The sequence below is a fragment of the Mus caroli genome, chromosome 7, assembly GCF_900094665.2.
Source record: "Mus caroli chromosome 7, CAROLI_EIJ_v1.1, whole genome shotgun sequence".
Taxonomy (NCBI): Eukaryota; Metazoa; Chordata; class Mammalia; order Rodentia; family Muridae; genus Mus; species Mus caroli.
The window spans coordinates 142,919,679-142,934,078 of NC_034576.1; the positions used below are offsets into that span (position 1 = coordinate 142,919,679).

Consider the following 14,400-nt stretch of genomic DNA (forward strand, 5'->3'; position numbering starts at 1 on the left):
TTAGGTCTAGTATGGTTTTGTTCATTTCCATCACCTGTTTGGATGTGTTTTCCTGTTTTTCTTTAAGGACTTCTACCTGTTTGGTTGTGTTTTCCTGTTTTTCTTTAAGGACCTGTAACTCTTTAGCAGTGCTCTCCTTTATTTCTTTAAGTGAGTTATGAAAGTCCTTCTTGATGTCTTCTACCATCATCATGAGATATGCTTTTAAATCTGGGTCTAGATTTTCAGTTGTGTTGGGGTGCCCAGGACTAGGTGGGGTGGGAGTGCTGCGTTCTGATGATGGTGAGTGGTCTTGATTTCTGTTAGTAGGATTCTTATGTTTGCCTTTTGCCATCTGGTAATCTCTGAAGCTAGCTGTTATAGTTGTCTCTGGTTAGAGCTTGTTCCTCAGGTGACTCTGTTAGCCTCTATCAGCAGACATGGGAGGCTGGCTCTCACCTTAGTTTCAGTGGACAGAGTATTCTCTGCAGGCAAGCTCTATTCTTGCAGGGAAGGTGCCCAGCTATCTGGTGTTCGAACCTGCCTCCTTGCAGAAGTTGTGTTCCACACACCAGAAGTCTTAGGATCCCGTGGGGAATCCTGTGTGGGTCTTTGCGGGTGTCCGGAGACTCCACTGGCAAGGCACAGTGCTCAAGTGGACTGGAAGGGACATGTGCCCCAGCTCAGGCCGGGTTGCCTGCTTCCCTAGTTAATGCAGTTTCAGGTTCCCCGAGATTGGATTGGAGCAGACGCTGTGTTCCACTCACCAGAGGTCTTAGGATCCCATGGGGAATCCTGTGCGGGTCCTTGTGGATGTCGGGAGACTCCTCTAGCAAGGCACCCCCGGTGCTCGAGTGGACCGGAAGGGACTTGTCATCTTTACCAATCCTAAACCCAATAGGGGACTAATAATATCCAATATATACAAAGAACTCAAGAAGCTGGACTCCAGAAAATCAAATAACCTTATTTTAAAATGGGGTACAGAACTAAACAAAGAATTCTCAACTGAGGAATACCGAATGGCTGAGAGGCTCCCGAAAAAAAAAATGTTCAACATCCTTAGTCATCAGGGAAACGCAAATCAAAACAACCCTGAGATTCCACCTCACACCAGTCAGAATGGCTAAGATCAAAAATTCAGGTGACAGCAGATGCTGGTGAGGATGTGGTGAAAGAGGAACACTCCTCCATTTTTGGTGGGATTGCAAGCTTGTACAACCACCCTGGAAATCAGTCTGCCGTTCCTCAGAAAACTGGACATAGTACTACCCGCAATACCTCTCCTGGGCAAATATTCAGAAGATGTTCCAACTTGTAATAAGGACACTGCTCCACTATGTTCATAGCAGCCTTATTTATTATAGCCAGAAGCTGTAAAGAACCCAGATGTCCCTCAACAAAGAATGGATACAGAAAATGTGGTACATTTACACAATGGAGTACAACTCAGCTATTAAAATGAATGTATGAAATTCTTAGGCAAATGGATGGACCTGGAGGGCATCATCCTGACTGAGGTAACCCAATCACAAAAGAACACACATGATATGCACTCACTGATAAGTGAATGTTAGCCCAGAAACATAGAATATCCAAGATACAACTTGCAAAACACATGAAACTCAAGAAGAAGGAAGACCAAAGTGTGGATACTTAGTTCCTTCTTAGAATAGGGAACATAATACCCATGGAAGGAGTTACAGAGTCAAAGTTTGGAGCTGAGATGGAAGGAAGGACCATCCAGAGACTGCCTCACCCAGGGATCCATCCCATAACCAGCCACCAAACCAAGACACTATTGCATATGCCAGCAAGATTTGGCTGACAGGACCCTGATATAGCTGTCTTCTGTGAGGTTATGCTAGTGCCTGGTAAATACAGAAGTGGATGCTCACAGTCATCTATTGGATGGAACACGGGGCCCTCAATGAAGGAGCTAGAGAAAGTACCCAAGGAGCTAAAGGGGTCTGCATCCCTATAGGAGGAACAACAATATGAACTAACCAGTACCCCCCCAGAGCTGTGTCTCTAGTTACATATGTAGCAGAGGATGGCCTAGTTGTCCATCAATAGGAGGAGAGGCCCTTTGTCTTGAGAAGATTATATGCCCCAGTACTGGTGAATGCCAGGGACAGGAAGTGGGAGTGGGTGGGATGGGGAGCATTGCAGAGGGGGAGAGTATAGGGGACTTTCAGAGAGGAAACTAGGAAAGGGGATAGCATTTGAAATGTAAATGAAGAAAATATCTAATTAAAAAGTAACACTAAAAAAAAACCCTGTTATGTTTTTGTTTTAATCCCAGGTGTGAGGTATTGGGCTACTTTGGATTGTCCACAGCAGCCAACTGAAATGTCGCGCGCTCTGGCAGCTGACGATAGTTTACATTTGGAATTCTGGGCATTATTAAAATAGGTTGTGGCAGCTGCTCCTTCCTCTTCTGCTGCTGGTTCCTCCTGCTGTTTTGGGGGTTTGCTGGGTTGCTAAATTTTTGGTTTTCTGTTTACTGGATTGCTGGTCGGAGATATCCAGACAATAAGGATTGGGCTTGCCTCAAGGAACGAGATGTCCCAAATCATCAGGAAGCAGTTTAAAGAGATTTATGCCCTTTCCCCTCTAACCTTTCTCACCTACCTAGTGTTGGATGTTGGAAGGGATTGGGGTAGGGAAGGGTGAACCCAATAAAGTAGGCAAAAAGTCCAGCTATAGTTATCTGCCAACATCAAGAAGTATTGACTTGTATCTAGAGAGCCTTTGCTGTATGATGCAACTCAAGACAACCTCTGCCCCATGGGAGGTCTTCCCCAAGCCCTGGGTCATGTGTCTTTGTGCCCAGTTCACAGTGAAGATTAGTCAGAAGATCATTACCAGGAGAGAGAGGTCACAGGTGTTTTCCTGTGTTCCTGCTGTCTGTGGTCAGAAGCCAGATGCTGGCCCAGTACCTGCTCAGTTGTTTGCATCCAAATCTCAGGTAGAGTTACATTAGGGGAGGACTCATGGTCACAGTACTGGCAGGTTCTAGTTCACCAGGAAAGGATCTCAGTTTTCTAAGTACATGTGACCGTTCGTGAGGAAACCTGCCTATGTTTGGGTCTGTGGCAACAAGTATCGTGGGTGGGAAAAGGTCACCTACACTCCGCATCTCAACAGAGGCAGGTACAGAGCTGGATTCCAACAGGATGTCCTGATAAGAGTCTGGGCAGACTGGCTGCAGTTTCATGTGCCTCAGTCCCTCAGGAACTTGGTGGCTCTGTGTACTCCTCCAGGCTGGAGTTGTGAGAGTCTAGCTCCCTGAAATATGCTGGCCCTGGGCCCTTAAACAGCCCTACTCCTCGACCAGTGTGGCTTCTCTTACTTGCTCCTCAAGGTACAAGTCTCAGGATAGCAAAATGCTGGTGGAGAAACAGACTGAAGGTGTAACGTATTCTTGGTACTGGAAATTTTTTATTTTAAATTAAAAATTGGTGGCAATGTATATGTTTTTACTTAAGCTTATATTCAAATGCAAAACCCTTTGCAGCAATGATGACATTTTCACCTTTGTCTTTCTTTCACCTCACAGGCATAAGCCAGCAGACATTAGAAGATGGTGTCAGATCCAAGGGAACTGCAGCTATGGGTGGTTTTGAGCTGAATTCATACTGGGAACTGGATCCATGACCTCTACAAGATCAAAAGGAGCTCTTAACCTCAGGGCTATCGCTCCAGACCTCATTTGCTTCTTTTAAGAGACATTTGGTAGTGGAATCATAAAATATTCCATATGACTAGTGTTGTACTCAGATTAAAAACAGACTTGTTCCTTTCCTTCCTCTCCAACCTATGTCCTTCACGTCTTTTCAGCCTCCAGTAGTGATGTTAGTTTCTAGAACGATGCTGAAAAGAAGCAGTGAGAGGAAGAATTGCTAGTTTGCCATTTTTAGGGGGAACAGGATGAGTATTTAGTTTTACCACCACGAGTCACAGCAGTTCCCAGCCTTTATAAGTGTCCTTGATGGGGACTAGGAAGGGCTGTGATGTTTCTTATTTTGCTAATAAATCTTCATAAAAGAATTTTAAAAGCTAGGTAAATTTGATTAAAACAAAAAAATTGGAGCAGGAGGAATAAGCTACTTTATAAAGCTGGTCAATGAAGTCAGTAACCTTGCTTTAGAGTCTCAAGTGTAGCAAAAAGAAAGGCATGGGGACATACTAGCATGTGAGCAATATGCTAAATATAGGGGCAAGGCAGTGTCAAGTACAAAAGACTCAGGGAAACGCTTTTTCCAGTGTGTCCATTTCAGACGAAATATCCGAAGGGACACAGAGGCTGAGACAGCAGCAGCTGGGTGAAACACGTGCTGCTTTTTTCTTTGAACCACTGTTTATCTGGACCACCCATTGCAAAGTACCACCCACAGTGAGGGTGTGACGTCTTCACTCAGTTAATCCCTTCTGGAAATATTCTTACAAACAAACTGAGAAGTGTGTCTCCTAGATGATCCTACATCCTAACAAATCAAGATCAACCATCACAGACCCCACTCCTTTTCGTCCGCTATGCATCCTCAAAGGTAACACAAGCTTTGTAGGCAGCACTGTGTAGCTCTTATCTCTCTTTTTTAATCTTTCTTCCACTAAATGATACTTTGGAGAATTTTATTTATAGCCAGGGTAACTATGCATATTAACTGCTGTCTCTTGTGAATTGGTCAGAATATATTTTATTATCTAGAGTTCTTATTATCACATAGAACCGCCAATGAGATTTTTGAATCACCCACAGGGTAGATGCATCTCACCAGTTCTATGACAGCAAGGAAGCATAATCAGCTCTTGCACCATCAGCATCTTTTCCTAGTACAAATTTTATAGCTGGATCTCTCCAGCTTGGAATAGGGGACAGGAAGGTGCCCTATAGAAATGGTGGCTGTATTTAACTAATCTAATGTTCATTTATGAGCTTGAGAGAATTCAGGTCATAAGTCCTGTTCTGGAAATGATTTTTGAAATTAAAAGTAATAATAAGAAAAAGAAGTGTTATGGGAGCAGAGATGGAAGCTTACAGAGTACAAGGTAGAGTAAGGGAAAGTGCAGAAGTGGTGAGTTTTACTGCATTAGCTAGAACAACTCCAGTGACTAACTCGTCACACGTGTGCTACATCATGAGGGATTGGGATTGCAGAGAGTAAAACGGAGTGAACGATGAAGAGCATTTTCAGATAAATAGCACCACAAAGGATTGTCGCACACAGGTTCATTGGTAAGGGTAGAATGGGGTGTGTGTGTGTGTGTGTGTGTGTGTGTGTGTGTGTGTGTGTGTGTGTATGTGTGTGTATGTGTGTGTGTTCATGGAGAAAAGGCCAGTGGATGATCTCAGGTCATGGCACAGGTATTTCCTGGTAAAGACTATTATTATTGGTAAAGATAAACAATAAGATTATCAGAAAAGTTGAGCCATGCTCTGAAGAACAGTCACCATCTCCTCCCTCACACACTGATGACAGGAGTGAGCTGCCTGCTAGCAGTGCATATAAAACCCACAGAAAAGGCTCTGGGATGTGGTGATGCCATGAGCCATAGGTTTGTTGAGTCAAGAATGGTTACCAGTCACAAAGGCAAAAAAGCCAAACTCTTGGGTTCATGGGCCTGTGACAGAGAGGAGGGCTCCCTGCGATAACATATTTGAGATGCATCATGGTAATGATAGACTCAACCAGAAAAACTAGTAGATCACAGAAAGTAAGGCTTATAAAAGACCCGACTTTATGAAGAGAGATGTGGGCAACCAGAGAGCACACAGAAGTAACAGAGTATGAGTTCCCAAGCCAGATGAGCACTGCCCATACCCTGGAGAGCTCTCAGAGAACATGGTGGGAGTACGGCTGATCTCTACCCAAATCAGGCTTGTGCCTGCTCAACTACATAAAGACAAAGGCCAAGTAATGATAAAGCCAGTTCAATCCTTGTTTCCCCTGCCAGAGAACTGGCTTCTCAGAAATCATGTGGCCAGCAGTCTGCTAAGACAGCTGATATGCTTGGAAGGTCCCTGCCCCTGCTGAAATACTTCCTCCCTTTTCCTTTTTCCTCCCTCTCCTGAGTCTAGCTCTATCATATAGTCTCTCTATTTCAATAAAGGAGCTGTTCTCTGACAGTCTCCTTGTTATCTATACCCACCATACTCTCTGCTGCCTTAGATCCTGATCCAATATGTGACAGTCATTTGGGGGTAGGGGGCACACATCAGAGCAAGGATAGTGAGTGAGATCCCAGGAGACAAGGTTATACAGAGTCTACAAGAGACATCTCAGCATGTCTTTCCAAGAGATGTCGGTGGTTATGAGAACGTTTGCTATGAGGGTGAAGGGTACAAATTCATCTTCACAACAATCACCAGAGTACGACTTGGAAGGAGCAGATCACAGAGTAGACAGGCTCTGAACAAATAATGCTCTACTACACAATAGAGAGAACCTAAATCTAAAGAATGAAAGTTTCAAAGGTAGAAACTGAAAAAAATAAATGAAGGAAATTGGGTTTAGAAAATAGAAGGGGTGGGTGATGAATAGACAGCTGCCATGAGAGAAACACACTCACTCCGCCCCCTTATGTCAACAGGCTAAGTTTTAAGATGGTAAAGTATGAAAAACGGACATTGAAGTTTTAGACTATGAACTTGTCTCAGAGGCTTGTAGACACAGGAATGGATCCAGAGCTGTTCAGTGCCAACCAGACAATAGTGCCTGGGCTCATGTTGCAACGGTTTTCAGAACAGCTGAGTTGGTGAATGCTCCTGCTTGGCTGTATCCTGTCTTTCTATGCCATAGCATTCCCAGACAATGCAGCAAACATCATTCTGGAGTCCAGCACTGGGCTCCACAGTCCCATGTACTTTTTTCCTATGCAACCTGGCCACCATGGATATTGTCTGAACCTCATCTGTGCTTCCCAAGGCCCTAGTTAGCCTAGTGTCTGAGGAAAACACCATTTTCTTCAAGGAGTGCATGGCCCAGCTCTTCTTCCTTGTCCAGTCTGCATCCTCTGAGTTGCTGCTGCTCATGGTCAAAGCTATGACTACGATGTGGCCATCTGCTGTCCCTGCACTATAATTTTAGGATAAGCCCACAGCTGTGGGAACTAAGCCATGGGTATGTGGTCCATATGAGCACTAAATGCATCTGTGCACACTGGTCTGATAATGTGGCTGCAAACAGCATCATGATTCTCATGGCCAAAGACTTCTATGGAGGTATCAACTTCTTGCTCACCCTACAGTCCTGTGGCTACAACTCATCCTCATTCTGCACACGTGCTCAGCTGGGGGAAGAAGAAAACCTTCTCTATCTCTTCTTCACACCACCCAGTAGCCTGTGCAGTGCTTGTCCATGCTCTGTGCTTGTGTCAGCACCACTTTAAATGACATCCTGGAAAGTAGCAGTGTCTTCAGTGCTGTACTCAGTCCTGAGCCCTACCTTGAACCTGCCCATCTATACACTGGGAAATAAGATCCTACAAGCCATGGGAGATGTGTGCAATTTCTTAAGCTGTAGATGGAAATGCACACGCTGCCCTTCAGGCCTATACTCCTCTCACACTTGTCTTACTGAGAGTAGCTCCATGGAGTACAGAGGCAGCTGTCATAATAAAGAAAATAGCCTTCAGTCATGGGTGATAGCACTGTATTGTTGGCCCTGCTGTGTTATTTTGGTTGGGCCTCAGGGATCTGTGTGTCATCAATAAATGTCTCATTTTCAGAACCACCACCTCAGGCTCCTGATGTGCTCTTCTCCCATCTAGGTTAACATTCCAGGGCAACACCGCCACAGAGCTTGGCTTCTCTCAGGCTTTGCTTAGTTACCACTACTCCTTTTTATTGTTCCAATGGTCAATATCACTCTTTCCCAATTACCCACACTGTTAGTGGTTTAGCTAACTTTTCTCATTGCTTTGATAAACTAACAGAAGAAACATAACAAATGTTTTGGGTTTGGCTCACCACGGCAGAATACACGTGATGGCACAAGTGCCACATAGACACATGGCATCCACATTAGAGAGCAATGAGTGTTCACACTCAGTTCACTTTCTTCTTTTATACAGTTTGCTGAATCAAAATGATTCTCTGTATCTTTGTCATAAACCCTTTATTTCAATATGATCTCTATCTTTATTATAATCCTGTACAGAATAGAGAAGTATCAGGATTCCAAAAATTGCTTGCTATGCCTTCAAAAGTATACTAAGATTTGTCATTAATTGTATAATCAAAATTGTTTCCTGTCCATACTAGTTCCACGTTTCTGGGGCTAGACATATATAGAAAGAATGACATGAAAGCCTATGATTAATTTATGGTGTGTCAGCTCCTGGAATTTTCCTAAGTTTTTCTTCTTTAATGGTTTTTCTCAAATCCTGTGTCACATGCTTATGACTACTACTTAAGTAATGGATTCTGGGTCTGAAACTGCCAGTACACCATGCACCACCCTACCTCCCTGCCTGGCCCAGAGACACACAGGTGAGATAACCCCACACCTCTACTCCAATACCTGCACCTGCAAGGACACCAACAAGCCTAGCAGCCATGGGATCCAAACTGCCTGGAGCTCCATTGTCCTTCCAGTCCATGCCCAAACCACCAGCAGTGTCAGAGCAGCACACAATCCCCCACTACCCTGTCTAACTCCCAAGAAACTAGCTCTAACCCACCACACACACAACTCCACCTGGCTCCAGAGGCCTGACACAATGTGGGACACCCAGGTCAACCAACACCAGAGACAACTAGATGGCAAAAGACAAACACGAAAATATAATCAACAGAAGCCAATGCAATATGACACTATCAGAACCCAGTGATCCTACTACAGCAAGCCCTGGATATCCTAACACACCTGAAGAACAATACTTTGACCTTAAGTCCAATCTCATAGAGGCCTTTAAAGAGAACCTACATAATTTCCTTAAAGAACTATAGGAAAACACAATCAAACAGGTAGAAGCCCTTAAAGAGAAAAACAAATAAGTCCCTTAAAGAAATACAAGAAGGACGAAAGCATCCATACTTTGGTCTTCCTTCTTCTTGAGCTTCACATGGTCCATGAATTGTATTTTTGGGTCCTTCTTAGAAGGGGGAACAAAATACTCACGGGAGGAAATACAGAGACAAAGTATGGAGCAGAGACTGGAGAAAAGGCCATCCAGAGACTGCCCCACCTGGGGATCCATCCATTATACAGGCACCAAATCCAGACACTATTTTGGATGCCAAGAAGTGCACGCTGACAGGAGACTAATATAGCTGTCTCCTGAGAGGTTCTGCCAGAGCCTAACAAATACAGAGGTGGATGCTCGCTGCTAACCATTGGACTGAATATGGGGTCTCCAATGGAGAAATTTGGAGAAGGGACTGAAGGAACTGAGGGGATTTGCAGCCCCATGGGGGGAGCAACAATGTCAACCTGCCAGACCTGCTAGAGCCCCCTGGAACTGAACCACCAACCAAAGAGTACACATGAAGGGACCCGTGGCTCCAGTCACATATGTAGCAGAGGATGGCCTTGTCGGGCATCAATGGGAGGAGAGGCCCTTGGTTCTATGAAGGCTGAATGCTCCAGTATAGGAGAATGCCAGGATGAGGAGGCAGGAGTGGGTGGATGGGTAAGTTGGGGAACACCCTCATAGAAGCAGGGGGTGGGGGATGGGGATTTCTGGTGGAAAATCAGGAAAGGGGATAACATTTAAAATGTAAATAAAGAAAATATCCAATTTAAAAAATGGCAGATAAAAAAAAAAGAAATATAAGAAAATACAACCAAACAGGCAAGGGAAATGAGTAAAATTTTCTAAGACCTAAAAATGAAAATAGACACAATAAAGAAAATAAAAATGGAGGTTGATCTGGAGATAGAAACTTGTGAAAGAGAACAGGAACTACAGACACAAACATCACCAATATAATACAAGAGATAGAAGAAAGGACAACATAGAATGAATGTAAATAACAAATGTAAAAAGATCCAAACTCAAAACATCCAGGAAATTCAGGACATAATGAAAAGTCCAAACCTAAGAATAATAGGAAGAGAAGAGGGTAAAGACTCCCAGTTCAAAGGGCCAGAAAACAGCTTCAACAAAATCATAGAAGAAAACTTCCCTAACCTAAAGAGATTGGTATAAATGTACAAGAAGTCTATAGAACACCAAATAGATTGGACCAGAAAAGAAGATCATTCTGCCACATAATAGTCAAAACACTAAATGGATAGAACAAAGAAAGAATATTAAAAGCTGCAAGGCAAAAAGACCAAGTAACATATAAAGGCAGACCTATGAAAATTGCACATGAGTTCTCAACAGAGACTCTAAAAGCCAGAAGATCCTGGACAGATGTGTTGCAGACCCTAAGAGACCATGGATGGCAGGACAGAATACTATAGCCAGCAAACCACTCAATCACCATCAATGAAGAAATGAAGATATTCTATGTCAAAACCAAATTTAAACAATATATTTTTACTAATGCAGCCTCACAGAGGACACCAGAATGAAAACTCCAGCACAAGAAGGGCAACCACACCCAAGAAAACAAAATAAATTAGTCATCTCACAGAAAACCAAAAGAGCACACACACAGTAACACCTCCAACATCAAAATAACAGGAACTAACAACCATTGGTCATTAATATCTCTCAATATCAATAGATTCAATTCCCCAATAAAAAGACACAGGCTAACAAAGTGGATACATAAACAGGATTCATCATTCTGCTGCATACAAGAAACACACCTCAGCAACAAGGACACTACCTCAAAGTAAAGGGCTGAAAAAGGGTTTTCCAAGCAAATGGTCCCAAGTAACATACTGGAGTAGCCATTCTAATATCTAATAAAATAGACTTTCAACCAAAAGTAATCAAAAGAGATGGGGAAGGATACAAATAAAGAGAACAATACGAAGAGTCAACAAAACCAAGAGCTGGTTCTTGAGAAAATCAATAAGATAGATAATCCCTTAGCTAAACTAATGAAAAGGCACAAAGACAGTATCCAAAAATAAGACACAGGCTAACAGGCTGAATACATAAACAGGATCCATCATTCTGCTGCATACAAGAAACACACCTCAGCAACAAAGACACTACCTCAAAGTGAAGAACTGAAAAAAGATTAACAAAATCAGATTTGAAAAGGGAGACATGATAAAAGAAACTGAAGAAATGCAAAAAAATCATTAGGTTTTTACTTCAAAAGCCTATACGCTACAAAACTAGAAAATCTAAACTAAATAGATGATTTTCTAGACAGATACCATATACCAAAGTTTAATCAAGGTCAGATAAACTATCTAAACAGACCTATGACCCCTAAGGAAATAGAAGCAGTCATTAAAAGTCTCGCAAACCCCCCCCCCCAAAAAAAAAGCCCAGGGCCAGATAGTTTTAGTGCAGAATCCTACCAGACATTCAAAGCTCATTCAAAGAACTAATCCCAGTACTTTTCAAACTATTCCACAAAATAGAAAGAGAAGGAATGGTGTCAGCGTTTGGAGGCTGATTATGCGATGGATCCCTGGATATGGCACTATGCAGGAGCCTAGCAAACACATAAGTGGATGCTCACAGTCAGCTATTGGATGGATCACAGGGCCCCCAATGGAGGAGCTAGAGAAAATACCCAAGGAGCTAAAGGGATCTGCAACCCTATAGGTGGAACAACATTATGAACTAACCAGTACCCCGGAGCTCTTGACTCTAGCTGCATATGTATCAAAAGATGGCCTAGTCGGCCATCACTGGAAAGAGAGGCCCATTGGACTTGCAAACTTTATATGCCCCAGTACAGGGGAACCCCAGGGCCAAAAAATTGGTAATGGGTGGGTAGGGGAGTGTGGGGGAAGGTATGGGGGACTTTTGGGATAGCATTGGAAATGTAAATGAGGAAAATACCTAATAAAAAAATTTAAAAAAAAAAGAGAAGGAACACTATCTAATTCATTCCATGAGGCTACAGTTACCCTATTACCTAAACCACACAAAGACACAACAAAGAAAGTGCACTTCAGACCAGTTCTACTTATGAATTCTGATGCAAAAATACTCAATAAAATTCTTACAAATTGAATCCAAAAACACATCAAAACGATCATTCAACAAGACCTAATAGGCTTCATCCCAGGAATACAAGGATGATTCAATATATAAAAATCTATCAATGTAATCCACTAAATAAACAAACTGAAAGACAAAATCACATGATCATCTCATTAAATGCTGAAAAAGCAATTGGCAAAGTCCAAGGCCCCTTCATGTTAAAAGTCTTGGAGAGATCCCAGATTCAAGGCACATACATAAACATAACAAAAACAAGATACAACAAGCCAATAGCCAACATCAAGTTAAATGGAGATAAACTTTAAGCAATCCCATTACAATCAGGGACAAGACAAGGATGCCCACTCTCTCCCTATCTACTCAATATAGTTTTTGAATCTCTAGCTAGAGCAATTAGACAAAAAAAGGAGATAAAAATTGGAAAGAAACAAGTCAAGGTATCACTATTAATGGAAGATATGATAATATACAAAAAGGAATCCCCAAAATTCTCCTACAGTTCATAAACAACTTTAGCAAAGTGGCTGGATAGAAAATTAACTCAAACAAATCAGTAGCCCTCCTTTATACAAATGAAAAATGGGAGAGAAAGAAATTGTGGAACAACACTGTTGCAATAATATAAAATAGCTTGGTGTAACTCTAGCCAAGCAAGTTAAAGATCTGTATAACAAGAATTTCAAGTCTCTGAAGAAATTGAAGAAGATATCAGAAAATGGAAAGGTCTCCCATTCTCATAGATAAGTAAGATTAATATAGTAAAAATGACCATCTTACCAAAACTACAGACTACAGATTTAATGCAATCCCCATCAAAATTACAACACAATTTTTTGCGGACCTTAAAGGAACAATTCTCAACTTCATATGGAAAAACAAAAACCCAGCATAGCCAAAAAATTCCTGAACAATAAAAGAATTCTGGGGTAATCACCATCCCTGACTTCAGCTGTGCTACAGAGCAATAGTGATAAAAACTTTTGTGGTATTGGTACAGGAACAGACAGGTTGATCAATAGAATAGAATCAAAGGCTCATAAATAAACCCACAGAACAATGAACACTTGGTTTTCAACAATGAAGCCAAAACCATACAATGTAGAAGTGAAAGCATCTTCAATAAACAGTGCTGGTCTAACTAGATGTCTGCTTGTAGAAGAATGGAAATGTTCAAGTCCAAGTGGATCAAGGACCTAAACATAAAATCAGATACACTAAACCTAATAGAAGAGAAAGTGGGAAAGATCCTTTCATGCATTGGATGGGAGACAGTTTCCTGAACAGAACACCAACGGCTCCAACAATTAATAAATGGAACCTCATAAAACTGAAATATTTCTGTAAGGCAATGGACATGACCAACAAGACAAAATGGCAACCTACACATTGGGAAAAGATCTTCATTAACCCTACATCCAACAGAGGGCTAATATCCAAAATATATAAAGCACTCAAGAAGCTAAAATCCAACAAACCAAATAAACCAATTTAAAAATTGGGCACAGAACTAAACAGAGAATCCTCAACAGAAGAATCTCTAATAGCAGAAAAGCACTTAAAGAAATGTTCAACATTTTACTCATCAAGGAAATGCAAATCAAAACAACCCTGAATTCTACCCTACACCCATCAGAATGGCTAAGATCCAAAACTCAAGGGACAGCACATGCTGGCAAGGATGTGGAGAAAGGGGAACACTCCTCCATTGCTGGTGAAAGTGCAAACTTGTGCAGTCACTATGGATATCAATCTGGTAGATTCTCAGAAATATCGAAATAGTTCTGCCTGAAGGCACCACTATACTGCTCCTGAGCATATACTCAAAAGATGTTCCACCAAGCATCTTTTGACGGTAAGGCTGCTAAGAACATTGTGAAGCATGTGGTAACAAGGACACATGCTTCACTATGTTCTTAGCAGCCTATTTATAATAGCCCAAAACTGGAAGCAACCTAGATAGATCTCCCATAACCAAAGAATGGATACAGAAAATGTGGTTCATTTACACAATGGAATACTATTCCACTATTAAGAATAAGGACATTATGAATTTTGCAGGCAAATGGATAGAACTAGAAAATATCCTGAGTGAGGTAACCCAGACCCAAAAGGACATACATGGTATATAGTCATTAATAAGTGGATATTAGCCAAAAAGTACAGAATTCCCATGATATACCCCACAGACCCAAAGAAGTTAAACAAGAAGGAAGGCTCAAGTGAGAATGCTTTAATTCCACTTAGAAGGGGAAACAAAATACTCACAGAAGACAGAGATAGGGAGGGAACTGGGGGAGAGGGAAAGGGGCAGACAGGATCAGGTTGGGA

At 42.0% G+C, this 14,400-nt stretch overlaps 1 long non-coding RNA gene and 1 pseudogene across 1 annotated transcript in view; one reads left to right on the plus strand and one right to left on the minus strand.

Moving 5' to 3' along the window:
• LOC115031541 overlaps nt 1–14,400 on the minus strand; it is a 39,569-nt gene that overhangs the window by 13,544 nt on the left and 11,625 nt on the right. The window lies entirely within an intron of this gene.
• LOC110298086 lies at nt 6,571–7,659 on the plus strand (annotated as a pseudogene).